This window comes from Cavia porcellus, unplaced genomic scaffold, assembly GCF_034190915.1.
Source record: "Cavia porcellus strain 051 isolate PalLab524CR breed Dunkin Hartley unplaced genomic scaffold, mCavPor4.1 scaffold_4, whole genome shotgun sequence".
In the NCBI taxonomy this organism is placed as follows: domain Eukaryota; kingdom Metazoa; phylum Chordata; class Mammalia; order Rodentia; family Caviidae; genus Cavia; species Cavia porcellus.
In genome coordinates this window covers 109686001-109706449 of record NW_026947487.1, presented here as the reverse complement: position 1 = coordinate 109706449, position 20449 = coordinate 109686001, and positions in this window count along the sequence as shown.

Below are 20449 nucleotides of genomic sequence, written 5' to 3'. Positions count from 1 at the left end.
AGGATTCAAGATATGATTTAACTTCCTCAAGAGTTCACATGTGATACTAGTGATCCCTTTATGAGTCTGAAGCTTTGCTGTTATAAGATGTTTAGCCTCTGTCACTGTTCTTTATCTCATTGTATGGTTCTGTGGAATCACAGGGATCATTTCATAGAATTCCATCCTGTGCACTATATAAGGCCTCTATGGAGAAAGCAGCCTTTGTCAGAGTTTCATGGGCGCTGCTGCCACAGATCTCAGCTTGGGACCAGGCTTTTCTCACTGCTCAGCCCTCAGCCTCCCACTCAGCTCCTGATACATCACCACTGCATGTTTGCTGACTGCGCTGATGAATCTCTCATTTCTCCCATGTTCTGAGCTCGGGGACCCTGGTTAGAGCTCTGCCTCTTCATTTCCATCATGGTCTTGCATCTCTGCAGGCCCTCATTAGGAACAAGCTGAAAATCTGCTTTGCCAGGCTGGTTACTTCTGTGTTCTGGGCAGCCCAGGGTCCCCTGAGGCGCCTCTGAGAAGCACCAAGGAAAGCAGAGGGGGAAAGGAGGCGTGGCCATGGAGGGGCTGCCTGCTCTGTCCTGTAGAAATTCTTCCTCACTGGTCTATCCCCGGAGGCGGAGGCTGTTCGTCAAAGCTGGGTTACAGGCACTGCTGAACATTTGTCTGCATTATTTTACTCCTTTATGTGGTCTTTCACAAAAGCAGTCGAGGATAAATGATAGAATGGGCTAAGATCAAGAGAGGAAATTATTTACTCAAGGTTGTGCAATGAAAGAGTGATAACACTGTCATAATAATAACTTGTCCAATTTCTGCTAGTTTCGAACTCACAGTAAACAACAAACTGTGCTAAGGAGAGGAGTTTCACTTTTAAAGAAATACTGAAGAAGAATACCACCTATACAGACTATCCTTAGCATCATAAAGATGCTTATCTGTTGCCTTGAATAATCTGGGTTTCCTTCCTGGTGGACATATTTCCCTCCTTGAACCAGACATTAGAAATTATTGAAAAAAGGTAAAAGTAAAGTACTATTTTTCAGGATGTGGAAAAAGAGAAACTATCAGGAAGAGATTAGTTTAAATAAGACAACCTTTATAAAGTAGTAAGTACAAAGCCTGGCAATAGTAAATACTCGGAAAATGTGAGCCTTAGTTATCTGTGTTATTGTTTTGCTGAGTGTGCCGGTGGTTTCAGTAACGATGGGCAGCTAATGCCAACTCACACAGCCTCACTGAGCCTGACTTCTAAGCCCCAAGGAGCAGATCAGCAGGGACTCCAGGGATCATCTGTCTCAGGAAATCAACTCAGTGTTTATTCCCTTTGAAACTCTGACAAGCTTATCTGACAGATATATTAGGCAACTCTGGCTGCCACCGCAAAATACCATAGACTGGGTGACTTAAACAACACGAATTTTTTTTTTTTTTTCACAATTCTGAAGTCTAGAAGTCCCTGATCAGGGAGTCAGCATGGCCAGAGTTCCTGTGAAGGTTCTCTTCCTGCCTTGCAGACAGTGCCTGCTGGCTGTGTCCTTACATGATGGAGAAAGAAGCAGACAGCAAGCACTGGTCACCTTCCTCTCCTTACAGGGACAGGCATTCCATCAGATGGACCCTAATCTAACTTCCAAGGGGCCAGGCTCAGAAACAGTCCCATCAGAGGTTAGGCCATCAGCAGATGACTTTTGAAGTGACAGCATTGTTCAACCCGTAGCAGCAGATTTTCAATTTTGTCTACATAAATAAAGTTTGAGACAGAAGACAGATGAGGGAAGCAGGGAGGGAGTTATTTCTCACATGGGAAGGGACCGAGAGGAGGAGGGAGGATGGGAAGAGGTGAGGGAAAGGGAAGAAGAAAGGAACTGAGAATGTAAGTGTTGTTACCACAAGCAAGAACCAAAACACTACAAATAAATAAAACACATGAAGCCACTGTTAATGACAGAATATAAATAAATGAAAAGGAACAAAGAAAGCAGGTGGAGACTTCAGAACAGAGACACAATCATTTTCTTTGGGGCAGCTGCACCAGGTGATCCCAGGAGAGCGATGTCAGGCTGCCTTCTCTCCTGCCCTGGATCCAGTAACCTAAGGAAAGGGTCACCGGGGGCACCTCACAAACTTTGGCTCTCAGCTTGTCTCTCTGTGCAAGGAGCTGAGATCAGAGGTTTCCTAAAATCCTGACATTTCTGAAGTTCTCCTCCAATAAATATTTCATGTTATTACTGAATCATTTTCTTCAAATAGTTGACATTTTACATGGTGATGCACAATTTCAGCAACATTAAAATTCTAAAACCTACTAAAGCCCTAAAAAATATACTCAGGACCAGATTTGATTATGCTATTTATTATAAATTGTAAAAGATATATTCTGGCATTCCTTACCCCTCTTCTGATAATTTTCATTTGAAAGTGTCTAGCACTTACTGAAATGTTTCCATGCTAATTTCAGAGGATAACAATAACCAGTTGTATTGAAAGTACTCTTGATAGGAAAATTTAAGGAAATTATTGAATTATTCTTAATGCCCAGGCTGATTTTCTTTCCTTAAAAAATAAAATTATTAAAAATGATTTTATTAGTTATCAATTGCCTAAAAATTAGAGAAAGTTTCCACGAACAGCATTCTCAGAGCATTAAACTGGAGCAGGAGCCTCCCTGACCTTCTGTTACTCCTGAGCCGCTCTGCTACAGTAGAACCACGGTGTGTTTGGCCAATTCACTGTCAGGGGTATTAGTCATGGCTCTTTATGAATCACAAGCTTAGCTATGTTCATTTAGGACTAAAAATTAGCAATTATTAGGTTAAGACTTTTTATGTGACCTTGAGTGAAAAAAAATTCAGTGAAAAACAAGGGAATTGGCTGTGTAATTAATGGCTTCACAGGCTCTTATTTTCTGTAACATTACTCCTCAGATACCCGGGCAGTAACTTGGCAAATTAACTAAGGAGGGTAGCAAACGCTTCTTCCCAGTTCTGCTCCATATAATTTCAACTGCTAAAGTCTTCTAAAAGTGTCCACCCAAGCATGGCTTGTTGAGAAAAAAGTGAAACGCTAATAAAAACCACATTATGCAGCAGAACTCACTTGAATGATTTATTTTAAAATATTACTGAAGAAAAGAAAGAAAAACTCTTGAGTATGTAGGATCTATCTCTGAAATCCTGGGGGTAGATAGAAATTTATTTTGCTCACATAATCTGGGCAATAAAATTAGGGCAGAATCATAGAAACATTTTGTAAAATAACACCCGGTATGGTAGTAATGCAAATCCCCAGGAATAATGCAAATCCCCAGGCGATTTCTAGACATCAGTGTTATTTGCATATTGAGGCCAGGCTGCCTCTGACACTGATTTCCAGAGAGACTGCAAGGTGAGCCCCAGGGACACAGTAATGCTGAGAGCATGGTGCCTCTTCTCTTATCTCATTCTGACAAACACCCTTTTCCGCGCGGTCCTCTTGCCCTCTTTCCCAGCGGTCACATGCAGTGACTTCCAGGGGAAGCCACCGTCAGGGTCAGGAGAGGACACACAAGCTCTGCTCCTGTCCTGGCCAGGATGACAGACATGGGGACACCACTCATAAAGAGTGAGAGATCACAGAAGTAATGCCACACATGTTACACAATTTGAATATTCTCTTGGGAATGATGACGAAGAATGCAAAACTCCATTTGTAGAGACTCAGAAATCCCTCTTAGGGAAAATTGTACCAAGAAGCAGGGGGAGGGGCAGGGATGTGGCTCAGCTGCACAGCGTCTGCCTGGCAAGCACCAGGTCTGGAGGAGTTCAATTCCTGGTATGAAAAAGCAAGAAAAAACAAAGCGAAGACAAAGATGAGGAGGGGAGAAAGAGTTCAAAGTAGTATCAAGAGAAGTTTGTGGTCAGTGGTGTTACAGGCTGAATGGGTTTTTAAAGTTTAAGACAGTATATTCATTTCCTAAGTGGTGTAACACACTGCCACACTTAGTCACTTAACTAACAGAAATTCATTGTATAGTTCCAGAAAACTGAAGTCTCTAATGGGTCATACTAACACCTAGAGTTGTGTTTCTTCTGGAAGGAAGGGAGAATTGCCCAGGGCAGAACTGTGAAAAGTCCTAATTCTAGAATCTATGTACATTGCTTAGTTCCGGGATCGTTCTTTCATGTTCTAACTAGCAAACACCCCAGTCTGACCCCCAGTTCTGTGATTGGCTGCGTCTCCTCCTTTCCCTTCCCTTCCCTTCTAAGGACCTTGTGCTTACAGTGTACCCATCTGACTGACCCAGGATAATCTTTCCCAGTTTGAGATCCTTCATTTAACTGTATTTTCTGTCTTTTTTGCATGTAAGGTAGCATAATTCTTTGGTTCTGGGATTAGAGTGTAGTTATTAAGAGGGTTGTTATGATGTCACCCATAGGCCATTGTGTACAGCATCAGCTATAAGGAGAAAATAAAATGACCAAATAGCTCTTCCTCGATTCCCTCTTTTCAACCAGGAAACGTTCTTTTAGACATATACACATTTTTTGTAAGTACTTTACCAATACATTTTCCTACAGTAAAATTTATAATAGCGAATTAAGTAAATTTTACCAAACACATAACTTGATGAACTTGATCAGTGTATATATGTGATTAATAACTGTACAAATTGACATAGAGGATTTATCAGTCTAAAAGCAAATGCAGATTTCATACTTCCCAATGTCTTTTCATTATTGAATCATTAAAAAAGTGAATTTTAACTGATATGGCACCATAGACAACAAGACATACACACAAATAAGTCAACATAAACTCACAAATCCATTTATTAGTGAAAATACATGTATGTCAGGCGCTTTGCATCTTCTTGCTTTTCGAGGCTAACTGAATTTCTTTACTTAGTTTTCTTCCTCCTTGTTCATGCTAACAAATGTTTCCTCTGCCCTGAAATCCACCCACGTCTTGTCTCACTTTGACTCTCCTGTAGAGGCAGCCATATGCATTTCTACAAATGCTCTTAGAACTTTTCAAAGGATAGGGACCCTGACCTCCTGACACCGGCTTAGACCTCTGACCTCCAACATTTTGACAAATCACCTTCATTAATTTTTTTTTCATATAGTGAGACCTTCATATCCACGTCTTAGGAAAATATTTTAGTGTATAGTTTAGATCCCTGAATAGATTCATTGCTAGTATTATAACCTCTTCAATGAATTTTGCATATCTAGTTTTATTTACCAGTATTAGTGGTATTAATTACAAGTTCTTACCTTTTGGAATATATTATTAATGGATATGAATTACAAATGAGGTAACTGTTTTTTTAAAAAAAAATTTAATTGTTTTTCCCTAAGTAGTATAAATCAGCTCTAAAATCATTTAAGACATATATTGGTTAATAAAGCCTAGAAAATAAGGATTAGATAACCTTAAAATTATACTTAAAGTTTGGGCAGAGATCATAAATCTAAGTGTATTGGAAAAGAGAAAACCAAATGGAAGCTTCTCACCTTAGTAAATGGTAGTAGGCGTAAATAAGTGCATCGCACTGTGTCACTTTCAAGGGACAACTGGAACAGAAGTTCTGCAGTCTGGCAGATATCACAGAACTCTCACCAATGGCCTAGGTTGGAAAAGTCCGCGGAATAGGTTTTAGAGATAATAAGAGAAAAACATTGCCAGGTGAGCTGCAAGAGTGGACCTCACAACAGCGTTTTTGTCATTGCTGAGCGAATCAAGACAAAAGCCAGTGCCAAGTTCTCTGTGAACTGACCCAAGAGGCAACATCATTGCAGATGAATCAAGGCTGAAAGAAGTCCTGGCTGAGAGGTGCAGCCAGTCACATCCAGATGCAGACAGCCTCAGAGGGAAGCAGGAGGCTTAAGTAGCAGGACACTGCAGACGGAAGGGTCCATCTGCTGGGTTTATCACTTATTAGCAGTGCTTATGGCTTCCCACTTAGGCAAAGCAGAGAATTAAACATGGACATGCAAGTTTCAGTTGTATTCGTTCAACAAACTTTGGACCAATGTGAAGGGCTATTTTCTTAAAATTTTAATATTATAAGACCCAAAGAAAATGGAGATCCTTAACTATCAATACACAAACTGCTGATCTGGTCAGTTACCCTGGATAAACCCATATGTCTATGTGTGTGCATATGTAAAATTTTTAAAAATCAATTAAAAAATAAGATCATGGTAATCATTTGTTGGTACAAGAATACAATTTATAGAATGTGGACTTTGGTGCCAGATGGTCTATGGTGTGAATTTCTGCTAACTCTGTGTTAATATATAAACATGTTATGCTACTTAACTTTTATAGCTTTAGCTTTCATCATGTATAAAGTGATGATGATATTTATCTCACTAGTTTTTATGAAGATTAAATGTGATCATAGATTTGAGGTGTGTCACATGACTCACACAGAACTAGCTTCCCTTCGAGGGTTTCTAGTGTTTCCCCTGCATTTCTGCTCTTCCTCCTTACTGCCATCCTTTGATAGAAGGCAGCAGGTGTTGGATTTGCAGATTGAACTCAAGAATAAAAAAGCTCATCAGGCCCAGCAGTGCTGGAGCAGCATGGGACAGAGTTTGATACAGTTCTGTATGACAAACCTCATGTTTTGTTCTATGAAGAGGAAAAGCACACCCTATGCAAGAAGACGATCTTCTTAAGCAATTCTTCTGGCTAAGGTAAAAGACCAAGTACCCACTATGTCAGGCTGAGGAAGAGTAAAGCATGCAGCAGTTATGCTCTCCATTTGAACGCCTGGCCACCTCCACGTGGCCGGATCCTGGCAGCAGGTGTTTTGGACATGTGAACTCTCTGTTGTCCAGGTGCATTAGTCACTTTTATGCTGCTGGTACAAAATCCTGCACACTCACAGTGTAGAGGAGGAGAGGTTTAATTGGCTTCAGGGTTTCAGAGGTTTCAGTCCATGGCTGGACTGAAATGCTCGCTGGCTCCGAAGCCCAGGGCATTATGACAGAAGGATGTCATGGAGGAAATCTGCTCACAAAGCAGCCAAAAAGTAGCAAGCAGGATGAAAGCTATAATAAAGATGATATCTGTTAAAATCATGGCTCCAGTAACCTGCTTCCTGCAAACATGGCTGACCTCCTAACAGCACGTTCAACCATGAACTTATCGATGAACTAGTTCATGTGTGAGTGTTGTACTCCATGAATTGGTCACCTGATGAAACGCCCTGAACCCCTGAGACTTCTGAGGAAGCACTTTTAATCTGTACCACAACCAGCAGATGTCATCCCAAAGAGATTTGAAGAGAATACATCCTACCTGGGTCTTACGATGCACATGTTCTGTGGGACTCTATCTTTGAGTTGCTTAAATGTATCCCAATGTTCAGTTGATACTATTGCTTTCTATTGAAATGGAGCATGAACATGAAAATGGTCAAAAATGTCTTTCTTCCTTTATTTTTGTATTTTTCATAAACCACACACACACACACACACACACACACACACACAGATAGATGTTTGTGTTATATGTTTACAAAGTTGATTTAAAAACCATAAAACAGTGATATGTAAAAGTAATTAAATGAGCCTAAATTCTTGTAAATATATGTTCAATATTTTAGTTTATATTTTAAAATTACCACCACTTACAAGCAAATAAGCTTTAAAGTTTTTGTTAAAATAAAGTTCTTTGTATAAATTGTAGTTATTGCTTCTTCTTGTTAAAGTACTAAAGAAAATTTTATTGTGATAATTTGTTAAGTGTGTTTACCGCAGACATGTTAGTATGTTGGCATTACGAGGTACTAGAATTTCAGAGTTTAGTTTTTAAGTATGTTTAAAAACAATCCTTTGGGCAATAACAATATATGCTCTAGCTGCACGAGGGAAAAAGAGCAGAGCTCTTAGTGTGTGGAGTTGCTGGTCATTTAAATCTTTCACACATCGGTGGAAGAATAGATTTGTCAGTACTGAAAAGCACAAGACCATTTGCATATTATAGATTTATGATTAAAACTTAAATTTTAACTGAAAATTTGTATAATTAGACGCTTTTGCAAATGTGTAATGTTCGTGTAGTAAGGAAAACTTTTTCTGTTGGTCTTTGTGATGACCTTATTCTAGAGCCTTACATGGTATTGAGTTTCAAAATGGCAGTAAAGAACAAGTACCTCAAAAATCAATTCAATTGATTTCCATTCATGCAGATGCAGTAACTTTTACACTGGCTGATGTTCTTCCTTCCTAGTGGATTACGGCCCAGCAGTGGCCCACCTTGCCAGGTTTTTTCCCTCCCACTCCCCACCCACCACATTTCAGATTCTCTCAGGAGTGTTCTTGAACAAACAACCTGAAAACATCGAGTCTATCACGTTACTTACTGTCTTTAACATTAAAGCAGCATTATACTAAAATGAATTGGATTAATTATAAGTTTAAATACAAATTATGAGAAACATCACACAGAAAAGATAAAATGCAACATTTATTACATGCAGAATAATTTTATTTAGCATTTAAAACTGTAAAGATATCTGCCAATTTAAAATGTATCAGGAATTTGAAGACGAAATGCAGCTCAGTGAACTGATTTACATTTTCTTAATGTTCCTATAAAGGTAACACCACCTGTCTCATGCAGTATTGTAGTAAGATCAGGCGATTCTAGTCTCAATGTTATTACTGTTCAAGAGCTTGACACCTCGGTTCATACTTTTTTGGCTTCATTCACCCCTGTATCCTGATGGCTTCATAATTTTCTAGCCCAGCCATTTGTACTAAGCAGCAAAACTGCTTATTGAATGAATGTCTTTATTGTCTCTTCTAGGTGTTTCCATTGTCACCATCCATCTACATCTCTATTCAGCTTGTCATTGTCCTGAGTTCTCAGGTTGCCCCTGATGTCTGTGATCAGTGGTACTAGCAGTTACCTCTTCAGCACATCTCAGCTCGTGGAAGTGCCTGCCCTTCACGGACTCCACCTCCAACCGTGTTCTCCACATTCTAAATCTGATGGGCAAGACCCAGACATTTTGATTCTGTACTGATGTCCTCTGTGGTCCTTCTCCACAGCATTTGGGGTTGGGAATGCCAAAGCATCTTGTATGGATCTCGTTGATTAATTTATAACAGATCTCTCCCTGAAATTTGTTTCCCTCAAATTTTCCTCTTACGGTTCTCGGTAATTGTGAAAAATGAAAATCTAGTCATCTGACTGCTTCCCACTCCTTGTTGCAAGCCCTCATTGGCTTTTCTTCAATTTCAGATAAAAAATTCCCTATTAAATTTTGATGAAAATAAAATGGTATGTAGACCTCACTTTTCACATTTACCAAATGCTAGGATTTCGTTTGATTAAATACTCTCTGTCTCTCTGATCATGGGTAAAATTCCCATACCTTCTGTTTCTGGTACCAGGAGACCAACTTTCAAAATGACAGAGCTACTCACTGTTTACATCTTAGCTAGAGAAGACAGAGAGAACAAATCTGTTATTGAATATAAGATGATTTTATGAAGCTAATAGTGTGTGGAGATATTATGGATCCAGGAAGCATCATCTGAAGGCTGGTTAGGAAGGGTTCATGACGATTTTATAGATCTTATCTGACCACCGTTGGTGTGTTCCTCTTATCCTCTCTATTAGCCATTCATGTCATTGTATCAACTCAAATGTAGCAATATGAGATCAGCATTATAAAAGCAGTGATAGGAAGACGTGCTGCTTGGCTTTGGAGAGTATTTGCTTCTTGACATTTCAGGTATTTTTGACATTTCGTGTTGCACATCCAACACTATTAGGTCAGGCGAGGTCCTCCAGCTGTTCCAGCTTGTGTGCTCATGCAACTCAAATTGATGGAACTTTTTGCTAATGGAGCACAAGGCGGATTAGAGTCAACCATTCAATGTATTCACTTGTATTGAAGAAAATAAAGACAATCGTACCCTTCCCGTGCAACCTGACAGAGACATCCCTGTCATTAGGTTTCTGATGGTCAAAACTGTACTAAACATAATTATGTTCACTATGTTTTTAATGTGTCTCTATTTAAATGGTAGTCATGACAACTGGATCAATCTAGTCAGCATTTATAAGGAGTAAACCTAAGTTATGTGGCCCTACATGTGGTCAGGTTTTCTCCATGTTGGCACTATTGATGTTTGGGGACAGGATGGTGCTTTGTTCTTGTTCTGGAGAGACTGGATTGCACTGCAGAGTGCTTAGCAGAGCCCCTCTCTTCTGTCTGCTACATTCCAGTGCACCTTCTCCCCAGTTACGACAACCCCAGAGTGTCTCCAAGTAATGCCAGCTGTCGCCTTGGGCACCATTAGAGGCACAATTATCTCTGGCCAAGAAGTACTAATGTAGATAGAAAGCATATTATTTTTAAAATAAATAATTGTATTACTTAGTTTTCCATTGCTATAAGTTAATACCTGAAAGTGGGTAACTTATAAAGAAAATAGGTTAATTCAATCCACAGATTTGGAGGCTGAAAGTCTCAACAATATGGCACCTGGGCTGCTCTAGGACTATGGCGTTGTATCAAATGATAGCAAATCACATCATGGTGGGATCATATGGAAGAGAGTGATCATGTGATGAGGCAGGCAGCTGGAGCATGAGTCAGAGGTCAGGTGTGTTCTCTGGTCATAATCAGCTCTTAAGAAAACAACTACCTCATCCCCAGACCAACATCAACCCCTTCTGAGAGCAGCTCCCGTACTGACTCCCACCAGGCGCACCTCTTGAAGCTTTCACCAGCTCTCAGGTCAGCACACTGAGGAGACAAGCTTCCAGCACAGAAACCCCGGGAGTGCACTCATGCCATGCCCTATCCAGACCACAGCTCTGCCACGTTCCTGAGCTACTGTTCTGTCACACAGAAGAAACACACATCGATTCTTTTCCCAAAACAAGGGAGTTGCTTTAATATTTCTATGTAATGGAAAAATTATGATGAAATAGAAACAGTGGAACTCTAAACTCAAAGAACAAACACTTTCCACTGTGTCCTTCAGTAAGAAGTTCTCAGTACGGCCCTTGCACCATGGCTAGTCTTCACAGTAATCAAATACAAGTATAATATATTAGCAGACCCAGTCAAGCTAATGATTTAAAACTTGTAGAAATAGATAACAAATTGTACCTGGGGCAAAAAGGAAAATTGGAAAACAAAGGACAAAACTGAGACTGAAGATCAGATTTCTTCTGCTCTGTTCTATGTACTCATCTAATTAAGCAGTCAGACTTCCTACTGCAACTAGGAAATTTCTAGATTATTTTCAAATGTAAAATTATGTTACCCCTCCTTAAGTCAGTGATGGAAGTGTTGTTAATATTTCTGTCTTGCAGGTGTGGAAACTGAGGTTCACAGAGGTTAAGTAACTTGAAACAAGATGACAGAGCTAATGACTGATAGAGCCAGGGTGTGAATCCATCTAGTCTGGCTGTCAGGTTTGTGGTCTCCCAGCTCGTGCTTGGTGTTGCAACTCTCAGCTCCTGTGCTTAAATCTTCTGTCTGTCTTTGCTTTCTGTCTGTAATGTATCATCACCCAGCAGGCACGCTCTGGGAGGGATCCGCTGCAGACAATACCCTGTGGCCTGTTGTACCTTGAGTCAGTGAATGAGACTTTTTAACAAATCATGGACCCATGACTGCATATGGGCTGCCTCCAGAAAAAGATGTCACTTTGAATAGACAGCTCTTTCTTTCCAGCCAGCATCAGTGCTCTGAAAGTCTCAGCTGGAGGCCATTGTCTAGGTGATCCAGTTCAGTAAAGCTGAGCTTTCAAACTTTTCTTGAACATTTGTTCAGAACAAAAGCCTAGTATTTATACAGAGTACTGGAAAAATAGGAAAGGAAATCTCTAGCCATTCTACCATGTAGGCCCTACAAGAATCATAGCAAAAATCAAAGCCTTGCTCTGCCATTGCCCATCACTCATATGTGGGCTGCACCGTGAAAGGTCCCTGCATGCCCATGGCCATGGGTGAGGCGCCTTCTCCCTTTGGTGTAAATTTCCTTACACAGCTTAGAAACCTGATTCTATATACTTCTTTTGTGATCCAGGACACCAAACCCACAGACTTTATACCAAGCTACATTCCCAGCCTGTTTTTATTGTCTACTATGTGAGACCATCTCACTAACGTGCCCACACTGGACTCAAACTTGCAGTCCTCCTGCCTCATCCTCCGAGTGCTGGATTACAGGCATGCTTCACCATGCCAGCGTTAGAAGCCGGACAATAGTTAGAACATCTACAAAACTCTCCTTGAGACTTCATTTTTATTTGTATTTTTCAGTCCAAGGAGACAAAAAGAGGGGCTGAAGGACCTCAACACAAATCTCAACTCACTGACCTGGATTTCCATAGTGAGAACTTGGGAGAAATTCATCAGAAGTAGCATTTTCCCACTCTGTCACAGGTTTAGTGTTTCCATCAGGCGGCATGACTGTCTCCAGTACATGGCTCCCCAGTGTCCCAGGGATGGCCACCAAGCCACAGAGTCATAGTGAGAAGGGTGATGGTGTTTAAGGAGGAAATGGGTCCTTCTTGCAGCTGAATTTGGTCCCATTTATTTCTGCAAGTGAAACTGTATTCTTCTAGTCTTTCTCTGGCAGCCCTAGGCCCAGAGCCCCGTAGGCTGCCACTGTGAACTCCTCTACAACAGGCAACTTGGTTTGGGGCATTTTACCTATCAAGGGAACAGAGAATTCCCCAGAGGGACCGACCGCTGGGTCCTGGTGGGCACAGGCTCAGCCTTCAAGTCTTCCTTGGAGATGCAGAATATAAGGTTGTGACCAGGAATGGTGGTAAGGAACAGAGGTAGCCAAGTGGGTAAATCAGTTACCTTTTTGAAAAGGAAATTGCCATTAGGAGTTTACAACCCATTTTCAACATATTTGATTGACATTTCAATGGGTTATATCAAAGCTGTGAAAAGGATTCTGTCTGGGGAAGTGCATGGTTGAATATTAGGTCTTGAACAGTGAGGGTGATGATATGGATGGAGGCCACTACCTGGGCTCTCACGATGCAGTGACCTGCAGGAGGGGCCTCGTCAGCCTGGAAGCTGCTGCTTCACCAGATCCCAAAGCTGTCAGACATTCATGCTTAGCATAGCATGAGGAAGAACAGAGAAGACAGCTCGGGGCAGGTATCACCAAAGCCGGGCCTTGCCGAGGCTGCTGGACCCCACGATACTCCGATGGCAGAGTCAGCAAGCTGCTGTCTTTTTCTGGATATCAGAGAGCCTCAACAACCTTGAGCTGGGCCTCCAGCATCAGTAACAGCCCTGTTCCATGCACCTCTCTGCTGCATGAGTGAATCAGGATCTTATGAAACATACACGGCTGTCAGTAAAGAGAACCCCAAAGGAATTGATAATTCAGGCCAAATGTGATTTCATGCATTTGTTGCAAACCCTTGCCTCAAAAGTAATTTTTATAACAAGTCTTCCTATGTAAACACCTAGATAAACTTATGACTATCTCACTTTTTAAATTAATTCTCTACTTATTTTTTACCGAATTTTTACAAATGAGAAAGAATATTCATTTAATTGTGAGTTGAGTCTTGTTTTTGATACAAACAATGTTGCATTTTTTAAAAGTCTATTTTTAGGTTTGGTGGTTAGAGTCAAGGGGAAAAAAGAAGACATGAAAGCATCTTATATATAAATGCTTTTCTAAGTGTAATTTTGTCAAATTGAGAAGTTCAGAAATTTAACTAAGAAATCCAGCAGAAAACCAGGATCCTTACTTTGTAAATATCCCCATTCTGTGCAAAGGAGGGCACAGATATTTTGAGTACTGAATCTGCTCTGTGAGTAGGGGCACTCTATGTATAACACAAAAAGGAGGAAAAGAGGCTTGCTCTTGCCCTTTTTATGCTGGTCCTCTTTTTGCTCTGGCTGTGGCCCTGAAGTGTTGCCCCTGTGCCATACCACCCTGCCTTAGAGCCAGCTGATTATGGACTGAAAACTCCACAAACAGTGAGCTAAATAAACCTTTCCTTCCTTCATTTTGGATAGATGTTTTGTCTCAGAAATGAGAGAAAAGTAACAAGACAGCTAGTATTACAGTATAGTAATTGTTAAAGAAACAGCTTCTATTTTTTTTTTTTTTTTTCTGAATGAAATAATATGAAAGTATCTCTTTGCCTTTGGTCTCAATAGTTTACACTGACTGTTTCTAGTTATTTTTTTTTTTTTTATTTAAAGAAAAGGAAACGAAAAAAAAAATACATGGAGATAAAAAAAAAGGGTAGAAATAATACAGAATTACAGATAAACAAAAGGTAAGAAATTGCCGGTTGATAAGTTACAAGTTGTCATCTTCGAAATAGCTGTTCAGGTTGTAGAATTAAAGTATTTAGAATGACATTCAAAAAAGTGACCCTACAGACCATTCTGCCCTATGATCAAACAAAAGCTCCGTAATATGATTATCAGTCCTACACATTTGTTTTACATCTCAAAGAGGGTAAGATTAACCATATCAAAACAGAACAGAACATTTAAAAAAATAAAAATAAAAAACAATTTTAAAAAATACAGATTTCAAAGCAAGTCCACTGGAGATCTTCATTATCTAACTGTCTCTAGCTTCTTACAAATAGTTGTCCCTATCTTCACCCACTTTATATACTTATTGCATATTATAGAACTAATCAAATCATTACAGGATGATGAAATCTTTTTAGGTCCTCAAGTTCCAAATTAGGGAAGACAATAGCAACTACCATTGCATTTCTCATTCTCTTTGTGATAGCCGTCCCCATCTCTGCATATGCTGAAGTTGAACTGAAGAAACCAGACTAATGTCATTCTAATCAGCAAACAATAGATTGCTAGAATTTATATTATAATGCTACAAAATAAGCCTCGGGTTTCTCAGCGCCTCTTCCTCAGAGTATTTGCTGTTTCTAGTTATTAAATGGTAGAGCACTGAATTATGGACTGAATCATATTGCTTATCCTGGGCCAACTGATTGTTCCTTTATTTTTCTCACTTACTTGTTCAACAAGTAATTGCCCTGTTATGGATAGGACCTCACTGTTATATGTGGTGGGAGATAGAGATATAGAACTTGGAGGTCAAATTTACATTCTTAGAAAGGAAATACATAAATTTTAACCCTAAAATAGTGCAAAGATACTAAGATCCATACAATGGCCATACTGTGAATGCTATTGACCTGTAGAATTCTTAGTTTAAAATGGTCTTTCAGTTGTCTACCATCATTACTTGCAGATAATTCAGGTGGAAAACAAAATACTCTGTGAACAATGAGAGTGGTTAATCAATGCAATTAAGCAGATATTTAAATGAAAAAGAACCACGTTACTTTCTGATAATGCTTCAGACATTAACTTCATGTGTTAAGCAATGGATTAACAAGTGATATTGTTAGCAGCTTATGTATTTATTAGGCACATGCTATCAACATTGTGAGAGTTATCAGAAAAATACAATCATGTTATGTAAATACTCATATGTTTCAATTAAAGTACATTTTTACAGTTCCTCACAATTTCCTATTTTTGTTCCAAATGAAATGAAAAATGTAAAAGATTTCTTGTTCGATATCAGATTTCTAGTATTTTGGGTCATATTCTATATTAAGATAGGATACTAATCTATTAATTATTTTTGAAAATGAGGCAACCTCTTGGTGCTTTTTTTGAAAGGATAACCTTAATGCAAAACAGTGGGAACTGTTATTTTTAAGTAAAGGAGTTTGCAGAGAGGGTTGCAGGTATTTATCAGGAGAGAGCAGGTTGTTGAAAAGGAAGAGAAAGTCTGGCTCAGCATCTTCCCGGGGAGGGATGTTTTCATAATATCTGCACAAACCCAGACTGGTTGGCCTATGTTGTTTCTGGCAGCATTTCATCTTGTCAAGATTCTTTTTAAAAGTTTAACATTTGACACCTGCAGCAGTGAGGAGCCACAGAACTTTAGTCAGCACTGCTCTTTTACCCTGATGATACTGTTTGCTTCTCACCGTATTTCACTAGTTTGCTGGAGAGAATTGCATTTTGTGTAAAGAGGCAGGCTGAGCCTTTTAGGGAAAGTGTATAAGAATATTGTTTGTCCCCCCATCACAATATGCTTTTTATTGGATAATGTAAACAGGTCTAACTGTCTACGGAGTGGAACAAGAGAAATAGCGTTAGTGTGTAATTTATTTCCTGGGCACCAGCTCTCAACAGTGACTCTATCACTGCTATACAGTAGGCACATGATTGGTTGCTTTTGATTTTTGTTATACATAGGGTCATTAAGCATCCACTTAGCGTTTTCACTGGGAAATAGAATATCAAGTGAGCAGCTTAGTTCAGTTTATGTGAACACGAAAACATATAACTCCTCCCTGGAAAAGGACACTTCAAGAGCCAGATTTAAACATTGCTTAATGTTCTCATATTGGACAGAAATAGTTGTTTATTTAACTGGAGCCCCACACTGGAGTCTGCAGCAATGTGGTCGTGGCCACTGCCTCGAATTTGTGGACATTTGGAAAGCAGCACATTTAAAAGCAAGTCACCTGAGAGTCACAGGCTTTAGTATCCAGTAGCTTTAAAGCCTTTTTCTTTTTTTTTTTTTTTTAATTTTGAAAATATACAACAGAACAAGTCAGAATAAAGCCAACTAAGGTCATACAATGAAATTGTTACAGACCTTCACAGCAGGTTACCGGGATAACAGTAATAGGTATCAGAATATATTTTGGTATCTTTATAATAGTTGTTCTTTCAATCACGTATATCAAAATGAGATGAAATATAGAACACTATAGAGCTTATCAAAACAGAATATTGAATAGAACAGTACCATTAATCAGAAAAGAGCAAAACAGTAGTAAAAATATTTGTTTTCAAAGAAATGGTCGAAGCAAGTCCCCCTTATTTGTTATGGTCAACCTCCCAGGAGATGCTCAGATTTCTGGTTCCCATTTGCTAATGGGCTGGGGGGGAGGGGGGATGAAGGATAGGGGAAGTGGGATATTTGACTCTAGGCCATGTAGCAGTAGGTTCATTATTGCTAAGCAGGGAGGCAGGATGGTCATTTGTTTTCACAGCGTCCTCAGTTCCAACATGGCGTGGATCTCAGGAGACACTGCTGGTTCTCCCCCTGGAAGGGCTGCAGTCTGCCACCCTGCCTCTGTTAAAGCCTTTTTCTAAAATCTGACTTATAAATAATTGTGCTACTCACTGTGTTTGATCTTAGGGTGGCCGAGAACTGCGTCTCATCGGTTTAATCCTTTAAAAACTTATAAAGTTGAATTCGTAACTCTCCCTTTGCATTATAACCATGCTTGCAATGATAAAGTAACTATAATGTGTCATAATAAAGAAAAGTAAGGATGGGGTATATAAATCCATGACGCAAGTGTCTGCCTGCCAGACACAAGGTCCTGAGTTCGATCCCAGTACTAAAAAAAACCAAAACAAACAAACAAACAAAAAAAAAATCACAGGCTACACAGAAATCAGGTGAACATTTTTAAAAATTTAAGTTCATGATAAACTACCTAAACATGACCTAAAGTTAAAACAGTGAAAGAGGTCCACGGTTTAGCTTAGCGACACAAGCGCCAGCCTGGCAAGCAAAAGGTTGTGAATGAGTGTGATCTCAGTGCCAAAACAAACAAACAAACAAATAAAAAAACTATGAAAGAGGAAGGTTGAGTTCTTTGATTTTGTACAAATTGAAGATATATATGGGGAAAAATGTAAAATGACATAACATGCGAAACTAGCAAAGACATTTATAACTTATATTGGGAAAATGATTAATATTCTACAATAATAGAATTTTAAATTTAAAAAATGACAGAGAACAAGGTAAAGGATAGAAAAGGCATTTAGAAAACAAATTTAAAATTCCAAGATACTCATGGACATTGTCTTGCTCAGCTAGCAAGTGAGACTGTAGAAATCAGTCTATGCTGGGCTCGCACCCACAGGCAGACATGCAAACATGGGCACCTGGCTTGATTTGGTTTCACTATTGCAATGTTTTGCACTCACGTTGGAGAGTCCACCACACTGGCAAAGTGTTAGTTGTAGCCACTGAAAGCCTTCACCTTTTTTGATACAGCAGAATAAATTTCCCAAGGGGGAGAAACAGTGTCAGGATCCATTTTCATGTCTTTGTCCAGAATCCACATGTTGACAGGGATGTGAACCAAGGGAGATCCACAATGATACATGAATTTAAGTTGCTTAATAATGCAGAGGAGTCTTCTCCCCTTTCCTCACCCAGACCTGAAATCTCTGGTCACGAGGACTTTATTGCACACAGAATCATGCAGATTGGCATGGTTTAAGGTTATCAGGAGCTGTCTTGAATATTGACTTCTAATTAATTTTTAAAGATGCTTCCATATGTTTTCAGCCAAGTGAAATCTTTGCTCCTTGTTATCCGCATTGGCATTGTGCAAAAATACAGCCAAAATGTTGTGAAGTACTCTTACTTTTCTGCCATGAAGAGCACAGCTCTACTTAGCACAGTCTGGGGTCAGACAGTCTGAAGAACTGTTCGCTATGTTGTGATCATTGCAGTGAGAAGGGGCAAGGCCTTCTGCCAATCTGTCTGCTCCCAAATGTTCAAAGTTGTAATTAATTAGGAGGAAAGAATGCAGAGAAAACACATTTCAAAAATAAATCTGGTCACTGAACAGCTCAGCATGCCTTATAATTTTTCCATTTCTATAGAAACTGCCGAATTCATGTCTGTCTACAAATTTGGAACAAGAGAAATCATACAAAGGAATGAAAAGTTTGGCAGTAAACTAAAAAGATTATCTGACTTTTGCAGATTCCTTTTTATACATCGAAAATCTTCTACAAAAGCGCTGGACTCCTGAATGGTGTTTGCTGTGCTTCACTGTTTCCTGCGTGACCTGGAGCAAACAGTACAGAGCATCCTGCCCTTATTTCCTACAGCTCATCAGTTCAAGATCAGGCACAGGATCATGACACTTTATATCTGGAAGGGCAAACCCTAAGTACTCATCCTCCAAATATCCCTCTTACCATTTAATGTAACTGTCACATGCTTGGGTGCCCAGGAACAAAATTTGGAAAGTCAGTGTCCTAAGTAAAGCCTAAATACAGACATTTGTCTCTACCTTCATTCCAAACCACCTATTTCAGGGCATCAACGCATCTTACTTTGACTATTAGCACAATCTATTAGCTGACTTTCACATTTCTACTCCTTCCTCTGAGACAAACCGTCTCAAAAGATGATTTATATGCCAAAATTGAATCCCTCCCTTAAAATGTGAAACTAAGTGAAAGAAAGGAAACAACCAAAAGGAGTAACGGGGGATGAATGTGTGAAAATTACAGAGTACACTGTGTGAGATGTACGAATCTGCTGAAATAAGATCCATTAATCTGTACAGCAGATATCGCACAGCGGTACCTTGGTTCATGACCTTAATTCACTCTGTGATTCTAGGGAAGCTGGGCATGGTTGCGTTCATCATCCAATGCAGAATCCGTGCACAGAAGCAATGTTTTGCCCAATGCCTCTGTTCAGAAGCACATTGAACAGAAGCATCATGAACCGAGTGTTCCAGTATAAAAAGAACGGGGGAAAGAGCTTCATTGGATCAGGGTGATTCAATATTTAACACTATCTGAGAATTTTCGCATCTCCTGGTAGCTAATCTCAGCTTCCCTCAGTTATTCCTGTCTGTCTCCCTTTATTCATTACAGCTTAAACACACAGACTTTTTCACCAATCCTGGAGTAAGTCTGTCTCCTCCTAAGTTAATGTTGGTTTCACTTTCTTTTTCTCTGCCTAGAATATATTTTTCCTGCAAACCCATGTGACCAACTTCCTTTTACCATTGGGGTCACCACTCACATGTGTGTCCCTTTAAAGGGACTTTTCTCATTATCCCAATTAAACACGCCTCACTGCTCTATTCCCTCATCAGTAATTTGCTCTCACATTACTGTTGTATTTTCTACCCTGCACTTGTGACTACTGAAATTATCTTGTCTTTTTAAAGCCATTCATTATTGCTGTCTTTGTCACTGGACTGAAATCTCCCTGAGAACACAGCCCCTGTGACATGGGTGCCCCGTTTCTGCTGTGCACTTGGGATATGTTAGGTATTCAATATATATTGATGGAGAAAAGCCCACCTCTGATTTCACAGATCTGAAATCACAGACTCCTAGAAGTTGTACTCAATTTTGCCCCTATTACATAATGAAAGGAAATTCAGATTCCTTGAGTCATATTCCAGTGTTGTATGTCCAATAAAATTGCCTCTCTTTGCTTCCTCTTAATTTGAAGAAAATTCTGTTATTCACAGCATGAATGAGGCTAGAGGATATTATCCTAAGTGATGTAAACCAGTCACAGACATACTGCTTCTTTATATAACTGGATTCAGATGAACATCCATATGTGGTAGAGAATTGGGTTGCTGTTGGAGTCAAG